Genomic DNA, 12401 nt, shown 5'->3' on the forward strand with positions numbered 1-12401 from the left:
TGAAAACAAAATTGCCACTAATTCTAAGGACAACCACAAAGCATTCTATAGCTATGTCAAGAATCTCAATGGCAACACCCAGATCTGCTCTGAGTTACAGCACAACGGCAAGAAAATTACAGAACCAACTGATATTGCCAACATCCTGGCAGAGAGGTTCAGTGCTAACTTTACCCCTCCCCCCACCTGCTAAAGGGCCCATATCTATACAGGAAGAATGCAGAGTCCCTGTAATCACAACTACACAGGTAAAAGCTGCAATCTTTAAAGCCAAAAACACAGCATCCATGCGACCGGACAACATCCCAGGCTGCGTTTTACATGAACTTCAGAACTAACTGGCTCCCCACTTAAGCACCATGTTCAATAACAGCTTCACATCAGGCTTTATGCCCACTGAATGGTGCACAGCAACAGTTATCCCACTCCACAAAGGGGGAGCCACCACTAATCTCGGGAACTATCTACCTATTAGCCTAATGAGCCTGGTCTGCAAGGCCACGGAACGTATCATCATGAAACTCATAAACAAAGACATTGGTAACCTCCAAACTCTGGATCCCACCCAGTTCTAGATTGTGAAAGGCAGATCATGCCTCCTGAACCTGACCAACTTCTTTGAGGCAGTCACCAAAGGCATAGATGAGGGTAAGGTGGTTCAAACAGCCTATCTTGACGTCACAAGGGCTTTCAACACCATCCCCCATTCTGGAATTGTAGCTAAACTCATTAAACTAGGTATAAATCCCTACATCACAAGATGGGTTGCCAACTGGCTCACTGACAGAACCCACACTGTAAAAGTTGCAGACTCCAAATCTGACCTCAAAGCAGTGGCAAGTGGAGTACCACAGGGTTCCGTCCTGGGACCTCTCCTGTTTGGTATCTACTTCTCTGAAGTACAGGCTAACACAGAAGGCCTCTGGCTAACGAAGCTCGCAGATGACTGCAAACTAGGAACCATAGTCAAGTCTCCAAATGATGTGGACATCCTACAGAAGGGTCTCGCTGAGACAGATGCCTGGTGTCAGAGCCATGGCCTCAAGCTCAATGCCAAAAAGTGCAGTGTCATCCCCTTTTCTAAAAACTCTGTACCCATAAACTACCAGATAGGCAGCAATCTACTTAACACCGAATGTGTGATAAGAGACCTTGGGACCCGGGTGGACAGTAGTCTCTCCTTTGATAGTCACATCGCCACAGTAATCAGGAAGTCCTTCTACATGGCACACCTCATCATAAAAGGGTTCTCATCCAGGAAAAAAGAGGTCATTGTTCCCCTCTACTCGACACTCATTAGACCCATTATAGAGTACAACGCCCCTTTTAGAATGTATCTCACAAGACATCTGCAGCAGCTGGAAAGGCCACAGAAGTACCTCACAAAGAGGATCATTGACCTCAAACAAATGCCCTACACTGACCGTCTCAAAAAACTCCAGCTTTACTCTGTAGCATATCGCCTACTCTGAGGTGATCTCTGCCTAACATATAAAGCTATGTAAAACCCAGAGCTGTTGGACATGCTACACCCAAAGAAATCCCAATCCCTCCAAGCTACACACTCTAGGGACCTAAACCTTGTCACCAGAATAAACAGGACATGCTGGAGGGATAGATTCCTGTCCCAGAGACTTCCCATACTCTGGAACAGGCTACCCGTCTTTGTCAAGCAAAGTTCTTCATTAGCACTCTTCAAGAAAAATCTTGATGAGTGGATGGGAAATAGGAAATACTCCCCAGGGGTCACTTCTGTGTCTCTGCTTGACAGTGGCACAGGAAAATAACTTTCTTGGGTGGCGTAAGTCAGGGAACCTTGTTGGGTAGGCTTACCTAGGCCCTTGGGCCGATAGCCTAGTACCTACCTATGAACCTATGAACCTATGACTTCTGATTATGGAGATCTCTTAGATGAACTACAAATAGTTACTAGGTTTGTTTACATAAGGGTTATCCTGAAGCATGGGTTTTGGAAATAAAAAAAAAATATTGAAAGGCATAGATATTATATTTACCCCACCCCCACTGGGTTCATATGAGATAACTGACCCCCACTGGGTTCATATGAGATAACTGGTTATGTAAATTCCCAGGACAAGGATATGTATATTAACAACTACAGTTCAAACAGTAAAGAGTGTGATCCCAAAGAGATTTAATGGGTTACAGAGCCAGATTAAGTTACACTAGATCACTTACCCTAAAATATAATTATGACATAGCAGGGGTACAGAAGATTACCCAAAAGTATTGGGACATCTTTTTGAAAATGCAGAATGGCTTGGAAGCATTTTCAAAACCTTTCTGTATAGTTATAGAAAGGGACAAAATATTAATGACCTTTTAGAAGTAAAGTCTAGTAAACAAAGAATGACAAACAATCAAAAGAAAGTTGGTGCCTATAAATGTAGGACTTGTCACCAATGCGCATATATATCACATCGTACAGACTTGAGTCTTCCTACTATCGAGGTGCCTATGGAGGGGAATAGACATTATAATTGTTTTTCCAAGTGACTGTATACCTTGCTTATTGCAAAGTTTGTTCTTTTTCTTATGTAGGGAACACTGAAAGAGCACGACAAACTAGGATTTATGAACATTACTATGAGATCTCTAAACATGTGGTGTCCAATGCCCTATACAGTCACCTAAAGGATTGTGAGAAAAGTGCATTTGTATTTTGGGTGCTAGAACAGGTGGACCCCAGTCCTAGGGGAGGCCAATAGGAAACACGACTCGAGTACCAGGAACTGGCATGGCAGTTACGGCTCAATGCAGGTACACCCCCCAAGACTAAATGGGCAAATATCCCTGGGTCCAGTCTTGAAAATGCATGTAGCTAAACCATAATTATAAAATGAATACTTGCTCTGTGCTTTCTGGCAAGGTTGAGTTGTTTTAAGTGTCAAAAGTCATGAGAATTAATTTTATGAAAGAGGGCTTGTGCAATTACATATATGTATTTTTTTAAGAAAATAAGTTTTCAAATGTACTAAAATGTTACTGTATACAAATGTTGTTGTTGAAAATTATCAAATACTTGATTTTATTTAATTTTCATTGGAAAGAACTTTTTAATGTACTGTAATTAATTATTCAGTTGTGATTTAAACACATATCTAAGGAAATTATGTAACGGTGTTAACCAAGCTAGGGACCAATGTACTTTATTCTAATTAAGTCATTGTGAAGATGAAAGCACTCAATAAATGTATTTATTTATTTAATATTTGTTTACTGGGAAAGTCGGCCATGAAATAAAGGCAATTTTCAGCAGAGGCCCGGGAAGAAACACTCCAGATGCATGTCTTTGAAATGTGGGAAGAAACTGGAGCATCCAGAGGAAACCAACACAAACATAGGGAGGACATGCAGACGCCGCACAGAAGGCACTCCAGCTGAGAATCAAACCAGAGAACCTCTTGCTGTGAGGTGACAAAGCTACCACTGCACAATCCACAAATTGCTTTTTCAACTCGTCCATTTTGTTTTTGAGTTGAGGGGAGCCACTACTGAAGTGTTTATTGGTAAATAGTTGTTTTATACACCTTGGTTTCCTACATTGTTCTTTGTGTTGTAACTGAAGAAAGCCTTATGGTTGTCCTTAGGTTGGGAGAGCATTTTTATCTCAAATTTATCACTGGTGGATTTGATTAGTTCCCTGAGTTGCTTGTTCAGATTGATAAGGGATGTTTTACCTTACTGGGCAATGCTCTTTCTGTTTTTAGGCATGATTTTCTTTCTTTTTTTATACAACCTATTCATACTGGGATTCCACAAGGGTGGCTTAATTTTGGAGATTGCCTATTTTTATTTTGGTTACACACAGCTGTCTCTATGCAGCTATTCACATGATTGTACAGGTTGTCCTGAACAAATCTGCTCGCCACAGCTTAATCCAACGTAGTTTAATACAAAGAATTACTACAAGAGCAGGATCTAATGGTGAGCGCTTTCACGTTTAAAAACGTTTCATCAGACTTCAATACTGTTCTTCACTTCCTCTAGCTTTTATACTACCTATTAACCTCATTCATCCACTCTCACCTTGCAATTCATTATGACCTCATAAAAACAATTAAACAATTAATCTCCTTAAAATAAATATACATCGACTATCTTATCTACAAGATGTCAAATGCATATCTACATATAAAGACATACGCATAAAAGTATGTTAATAATTCTCTATTAAATACAATGTAAACACAATATAGAACACATCTATTGCAAATATAATAGCCAAACCACATACTAAAAATGCATATGTGCATAACAATTACAATACACTTATATAGTCGCATGACCTGCAAATTCATTTCATAATTTAAAACACTAATGCTTTAAAATATACATAACATCAAATCATGTATAATATAGTGTAGAAATATTGTCTATTTATTCAATATACTGGCCTTATAAATATATATGGGGCTTTTAAAAAACATACATATACATAAGGCTTCATAGTCATCATACTTAATGTGCATAAGGCCGTGCTGATAAAAAAGTTTTAAGTGATACCTTGTCATTTAAACCATGTGCTCTATGTGCGTGTAATCTCATTATCCACCTACACTCTTGTTCTTCTGTGTAGTTTTTAATATTGCCTAACCTCCTTGTCTTCTTTACCAACTCTAAAGCTCTGAATTTGAACTTATGTGTAGTACCATGTCCCATAACATGCCTTGCTAAAGGAGTTCCCTCATCTTCCTTATTTATAGCATATACATGCTCCCTAACACGTTCTCTGAGGGTTGTATTTGTTTTTCCCACATAAAAGGACTTGCACAGCTGACACTGAGCTAAATACACTAAGTCCCTAGATCTACAATCTGCATAACTTTTAAAAATATACTCCTGCCCAGTGCCTGGATGTATAAACTTATTATCATTTACCATATACATACACTGGTTACAACTCCTACATGAGAACGTCCCTTTCCTTTGACTATATATGTCATCTTTTTTTATTTTCTTCATAACATAATAGTCTTTTTAATGACTTCATGTTCTTATAGGTAAAATTGGGGTTTGGCCCAGCTAATTCTTTTACCTTATCATCAATAGTTAGCAATCTCCAATTATTATTTATTATTTCTTTAATTTTTATGTTCCTATTAGTAAAAGGAATTACCAACCTATTTTTCTTGTCATCCTGTTTTTCTCTACAAACCTTCCTTTCATTCCCTCTGTTTCTATGGAAAAATGGTTTACCCTTATCTGATCTATGCATGGCATTCTCCCTAAGTGCCTTATCTACTTCTTTCTTAGGGTAGCCTCTTTTTATAAAATTATCTGTCAATGTTTTTTGTTGCTCTTGGTACCTATCATCATGGCTAGTTAGCCTAGATACCCTTAACACTTGGCTTTTTATGATACTCGAATAAATATGTCCTGGATGCATGCTACTACGATGTAATAAATTACTCCTCCAGCAGGGTTTCCTATACATATCAGTTCCCATTTCATTAACTTTCTTAGTTAATTGTACATCTAAAAATTCTATCTGTTGTACTGAACTGTTACATTCAAATGTTAGGAAATTTGTTGTCCCATTCACATAAATGACAAAGTCATCTAACTGTTGTTTTGTACCACTCCAAATGAAAAAAATATCATCTACAAAAGGTCTGTAGTACCGTATGCATCCATTGAATAATGTATCACCCAACACATAGGTGCTTTCCCAGTATGCCAATACCAAGTTGGCATACGAGTTTGCACATGGGGTCCCCATGGCGACCCCTTTCTTTTGCAAATAGTACTTCCTATTGTACATAAACACATTATTACTTAGTACTATGTCCAATATTAACATACACCTCATGATAAGGTCTCTGGGGACCCCTTTCACAATTAGTAATAATCTCACATATTCCATTCCTATTGTATTGGGTATCGATGTAAACAGGGATACAACATCCAATGTTACTAATAGGTCACTACTAATATCATGTGTAGAGAAAGCATAATCTGCATAACTTTCTAAAAATTGTTGAGTGTCTTTTACCACAGACTCGATTTTTGTCAATAACCGGTCTAAATTGTTTCTCTAAATAAATTGATAGTGGCTCAGTGAGCCAACCACCCCCTGATACAATAGGTCTCATGGGTGGGTCCATTAAATCCTTATGTACTTTTGGTAACCCCGTAAAAATTGGAATTACAGGTTTCTCCACTAAAAAATATTTATACAACTCCGCATCAATTACATTACATAAAAACAGGTCATACAATTCTCCTTGTACACTCTTAATAACCTTATCCAATGACATTCCATTTAAATTTTGATATGTCTCACTATCATCTAACAGTCCCCTCATTTTATTAACATACATATCATGATTCAACACCACTATTGCCCCACCCTTATCAGCTTGTCTAATCACTATTTCATCATTATTTTGTAATTTCCTAATAGCTTCATTCTCCTCACGGCTTAGATTATAAAAATCCGGTTTATTATCGTGGCTCATATGAAAATAATCAGATCTCTTTCACAGGCCTTCTCAAATGCTTCAAGTATTGGGTGTGTTTGTGGTGTAAAACTAGAGGGTTTTCTAAAAACATTTATATTTTCATTTGTATTATCCTGTCCAAACAACATTTTTAAACCTAGATTCCTGGTAAACATTTTTATGTCAATCATAATATCAGTAATGTCTGTATTCCTGGAAGGTATGAAAGAAAGACCCTTGTTTAACAAGGATCTTTCATGTTCAGTTAAAGCATACCTGGAGATATTTACAACTAAGTCCATTGTATCGGTCAAAGTATCTTCTTCTGAAATTCGTGTCTCTCTTCTGAGTTCTTCCGTTTCTTCATTCTGTTTTGTGACAGCCAAACCTGCCGCTCTACCTGTTGCGATATGACGATACCTTCCAGGAATACAGACATTACTGATATTATGACTGACATAAAAATGTTTACCAGGAATATAGGTTTAAAATTTTTTTTACGGGGTTACTGAAAGTACATAAGTACATACCTGTAGATATTTACAACTAAGTCCGCTGTATCGGTCGAAGTATCTTCTTTTGAAATTCGTGTCTCTCTTCTGAGTTCTTCCATTTCTTCATTCTGTTTTGTGATGGCCAAACTTGCCACTCTACCTATTGCGATATGACGATACCGTCCAGGAATACAGACATTATTGATATTATGATTGACATAAAAATGTTTACCAGGAATATAGGTTTAAAAATTTTTTGACGGGGTTACCGAAAGTAAATAAGGTCTTAATGGACCCACCCATGAGACCTATTGTATCAGGGGGTGGTTGGCTCACTGAGCCACTATCAATTTATTTATAGAAACAATTTAGACCAGTTGTTGACAAAATCAAGTCTGTGGTAAAAGACACTCAACAATTTTTAGAAAGTTATGCAGATTATGCTTTCTCTACACGTGATATTAGTAGTGACCTATTAGTAACATTGGATGTTGTATCCCTGTTTACATCGATACCCAATACAATAGGAATGGAATATATGAGATTATTACTAATTGAGAAAGGGGTCCCCAGAGACCTTATCATGAGGTGTATGTTAATATTGGACATGGTACTAAGTAATAATGTGTTTATGTACGATAGGAAGTACTATTTGCAAAAGAAAGGGGTTGCCATGGGGACCCCATGTGCAAACTCGTATGCCAACTTGGTATTGGCATACTGGGAAAGCACCTATGTGTTGGGTGATACATTATTCAATGAATACATATGGTACTACAGACCTTTTGTAGATGATATTTTTTTCATTTGGAGTGGTACAAAACAACAATTAGATGACTTTGTCATTTATGTGAATGGGACAACAAATTTCCTAACATTTGAATGTAAGAGTTCAGTACAACAGATATAATTTTTAGATGTACAATTAACTAAGAAAGCTAATGAAATGGGAATTGATATGTATAGGAAACCCTGCTGGAGGAATAACTTATTGCATCGTAGTAGCATGCATCCAGGACATATTTATTCGAGTATCATAAAAAGCCAAGTGTTAAGGGTATCTAGGCTAATTAGCCATGATGATAGGTACCAAGAGCAACAAAAACATTGACAGATAATTTTATAAAAAGAGGCTACCCTAAGAAAGAAGTAGATAAGGCACTTAGGGAGAATGCATGCATAGATCAGATAAGGGTAAACCATTTTTCCATAGAAATAGAGGGAATGAAAGGAAGGCTTGTAGAGAAAAACAGGATGACAAGAACAATAGGTTGGTAATTCCTTTTACTAATAGGAACATACAAATTAAATAAATAATAAATAATAATTGGAGATTGCTAACTATTGATGATAAGGTAAAATAATTAGTTGGGCCAAACCCCAATTTTACCTATAAGAACATGAAGTCATTAAAAAGACTATTATGTTATGAAGAAAATAAAAAAGATGACATATATAGACAAAGGAAAGGGATGTTCTCATGTAGGAGTTGTAACCAATGTATGTATATGGTAAATGATAATAAGTTTATACATCTAGACACTGGGCAGGAGTATATTTTTAAAAGTTATGCAGATTGTAGATCTAGGGACTTAGTGTATTTAGCACAGTATCAGCTGTGCAAGTCCTTTTATGTGGGAAAAACAAATTCAACCCTCAGAGAACGTGTTAGGGAGCATGTATATGCTATAAATAAGGAAGATGAGGGAACTCCTTTGGCAAGGTACTACACATAAGTTCAAATTTAGAGCTTTAGAGTTGGTTAAGAAGACGAGGAGGTTAGGCGATATTAAAAACTACACAGAAGAACAAGAGTGTAGGTGGATAATGAGATTACATGCACATAGAGCACATTTTTTAAATGACAAGGTTTTTTTATCAGCACGGCCTTATGCACATTAAGTATGATGACTATGAAGCCTTATGTATATGTACGTTTTTTATAAGCCCCATATATATTTATAAGGCCAGTATATTGAATAAATAGACAATATTTCTACACTATGTTATACATGATTTGATGTTATGTATATTTAAAAGCATTAGTGTGTTAAATTATGAAATGAATTTGCAGGTCATGCGACTATATAAGTGTACTGTAATTGTTATGCACATATGCATTTTTAGTATGTGGTTTGACTATTATATTTGCAATAGATGTGTTCTATATTGTGTTTACATTGTATTTAATAGAGAATTCTTAACATATTTTTATGCGTATGTCTTTATATGTAGATATGCATTTGACATCTTGTAGATAAGATAGTCGATGTATATTTATTTTAAGGAGATTAATTGTTTAATTGTTTTTATGAGGTCATAATGAATTGCAAGGTGAGAGTGGATGAATGAGGTTAATAGGTAGTATAAAAGCTAGAGGAAATGAAGAACCGTATTGAAGTCTGATGAAACGTTTTTAAACGTGAAAGCGCTCACCATTGGATCCTGTTCTTGTAGTAATTCTTTGTATTAAACTACGTTGGATTAAGCTGTGGCAAGCCTCTTTTGTTGTTTTTCTATTTCGTGATTTTGGTCTGAAGAGCCACCCTACTCAGGACTGGTTGGTTTCTTACTGAACAAATCTGCATTCGCAGCTGTGTTCTTAGGGTCTGAAAGGCTTGAAATGTTGCTAGACTGATGCTTGTAAGACGGAGTTCACTTTGGAATATTTTTAAAATGTTTTGGGGATAATGGAGATCCCAGGCTTAATATTTATTTAAAAGCAGACAGCTTTGTTGTCAAGGATACTTGCTTCCCGGTGAGCATGCAGACTAGCTGTTCCAAAGTGTTTGTGCTAATTAACAAAGTCCATGAATCCCTGGTCCTGCAAGTTTAGAGTCGTGCATGATTCCCAGTTAATGTTTGGGTAGTTAAAGTCACCCACGAATATTGTATTGGGTTGAATGGGGAGTGTCTCCATTTCATTCAAGTACATGGTATAGGCTTCCTGGGTCATAGAGGCGTACCCATAGCTTGCAAGGAAATAGTATGGGGCTCTACTTATGCTAAGTTGGACATGGAGAAGCTCAAGTGTGTCATAGTGTTTGACCAGTCTTGGTGTATGTTCATGCTTGATGTAAATTGAGACTTCACCACCTTTAGATCCTACCTGTACAGTAGCTGGTCTAAATTCATGGAAAGCATTATAGCCTTGCAATACAGCTATAAATCAAGTATCACTAACTGCACAGATGTCTAAATTCTCCAGGAATAGGGGAGCTTAAAGAGAGTAGAGTTTCCTCTTTAGACTCATAGCATTGGGTAGTAACACCTTCAGATTATTCTCAGACAAATTAGCTATGTAAATAGGTTTATCAGGCTGGCACTGCCTAAAAAAGGCACTAGAAGAGGTGGATGCAGTATCTCTCTCTCTCTCTCTCTCTGTATATCTATATATATATATATATATATATATATATATATATATATATATATATATATATATAGAGAGAGAGAGCTATTAGACGTCTGATGGTGATGTCAATTTCACTTCAAACCTGACTGATTAGTCACAGTCCAGTTGTTTGTTCCTGTGGGATTGAAGATTGAGGGCAGATGAACTAAGGGTAGCAGTCCAGTCAGTAGGAATCATGATTTTGTAGGGGTCTAAGTTCCAGGATGCCTTTTTTGGGTGATGTAGTACTGGATGTCATAGTAATGGCTCATGTGTGTCAGCAGGTGTTACGTCAGACTTGGCATTGTAATTCTTATTTCTCTATCTTAGCACTGCTGTTCTCTTTGGGGGTTCGGGGGGTTCTTTGCCCACGAATTCCATGAAGAAGTATGAAAGTTAATATGATGAAGTCCGTGCACGTTACACTCTGTCTAGCTGAAACATTGTTCCGGTCTTTGTTCTTGATAATACAGAGGTATTCTGCAGCCCACCATTTCAGGCTGTGTATATTTTGCCTATGTAAAAATAGTTACAAAATTGCAGCTGGCCCTGTATGCCAGATGGTCTGCTTTGCAGTTGTGGTATCCCATTCTAATATATTTCTTCTTGATAATGGGTCAGTAAATGGTCTGCACCACATGTGCACTCACAATAGTGATAGTGTGGAAGAAATTGAATGGGTGGGTACTTTTTGTGGGCTCAAGAGTCTCCTTCTGCTGGTTCTCCAACCAGTTTATTAAACGTTTGTCCACATATTGCTGAAGGATGGACCTAACTGTAGAATTACACTCAGTCCTTTATTTCTCCATATCATGTTCTAGTTTTCTTGTATGATATATTTGATGTGTTTACTATCGTTGAAGCATGCTAAGAAAATCCTCCTCATCTTGCCATTTGCATCCAGTTTTCTAGTGCTTGTGATGTGACCATGTGTCCCTTTCCTTTTGGAGAAGGTTCTTCAGTCTTTCCATTCTGTAATAAAGACCAAAATATTGTTGATAATCTTTTCTTTCTAACATCTTTCCAGGAAATCTCTTTGAAGTCCATTAAATTTCATAGGTTCATAGGTGTGCACTAGGCTAATGGCCCTGGAGCCTTTACAAGCCTAGCCCAAAAAACTGCCCTGGCACAGTGCCACCCAATGTTAGCTCACAGTGCCTCTATCTAGTAGAGCAACTGGAGTGATCCCTGGGGTGAATTTTCTGTTACCCATCCACTCATCGAGATTTCTTTTGAAGAGGCCCAGCGACAACTGTAAATCTTGTTGGTGATCCTCATTTAGAGCCTTTCTGATATGATAACATTGTATTTCCTATGGGGTGGGAGCATACTTATAGCATATAGTATGTAAGAGTAGGTTACCACCCAAAAAACAGCCTGCTATCTGAAACACAGCATAGCTTTCGACCCTCTCATAGCACCACCACAGCACTACTGTCTTTTACTAACATAGTTAACCACTACAGAAATAAGGGCCTATTTGTATCATCCATATTCTTAGACTTATCTAAAGCTTTTGATATGGTTAACCACAATATGCTCCTTCAAATTCTATCTACCCTAAACATTAGCTCCTCCTCTGTCTCATGGTTCAACAGCTACTTATCAGGCCAGCAATAAGCATTCCTAAGGCAAAACTAATTGTCCCCTCTGTTACCAGTATCCTTAGGAGTCACTCAAGGCTCCATCCTCTGCCTACTTCTGTTGTCTCTATTTACCAACCAGCTCTCTTCCTTCACACTCACTGCCGCAGTAGTACAATATGCCGATGACACCACCCTTATATGTGCCACTCCCACAATGAAACAACTTCATACCCTAACCCAAAACAGCTTTACTCTAGCTGAAACATGGTTCACTAACTCCAAACTTATTCTTAATCTGAAAAAATAAAACTTATTCTTTTCAGCCCAGGTAGGTCTCCCCCTTTAAACAATAGTTTTAGCATAAGTTCCAAGGATAACATCCAAATCACTCCAACTACATACAAAACTACTAGGTGTAGAAATTGACAACAACCTAAGAGTCGACATCCACATTGCATGAACC

Source organism: Protopterus annectens, chromosome 16.part0, assembly GCF_019279795.1.
Source record: "Protopterus annectens isolate FY-2018-M chromosome 16.part0, PAN1.0, whole genome shotgun sequence".
Classification (NCBI taxonomy): Eukaryota; Metazoa; Chordata; order Ceratodontiformes; family Protopteridae; genus Protopterus; species Protopterus annectens.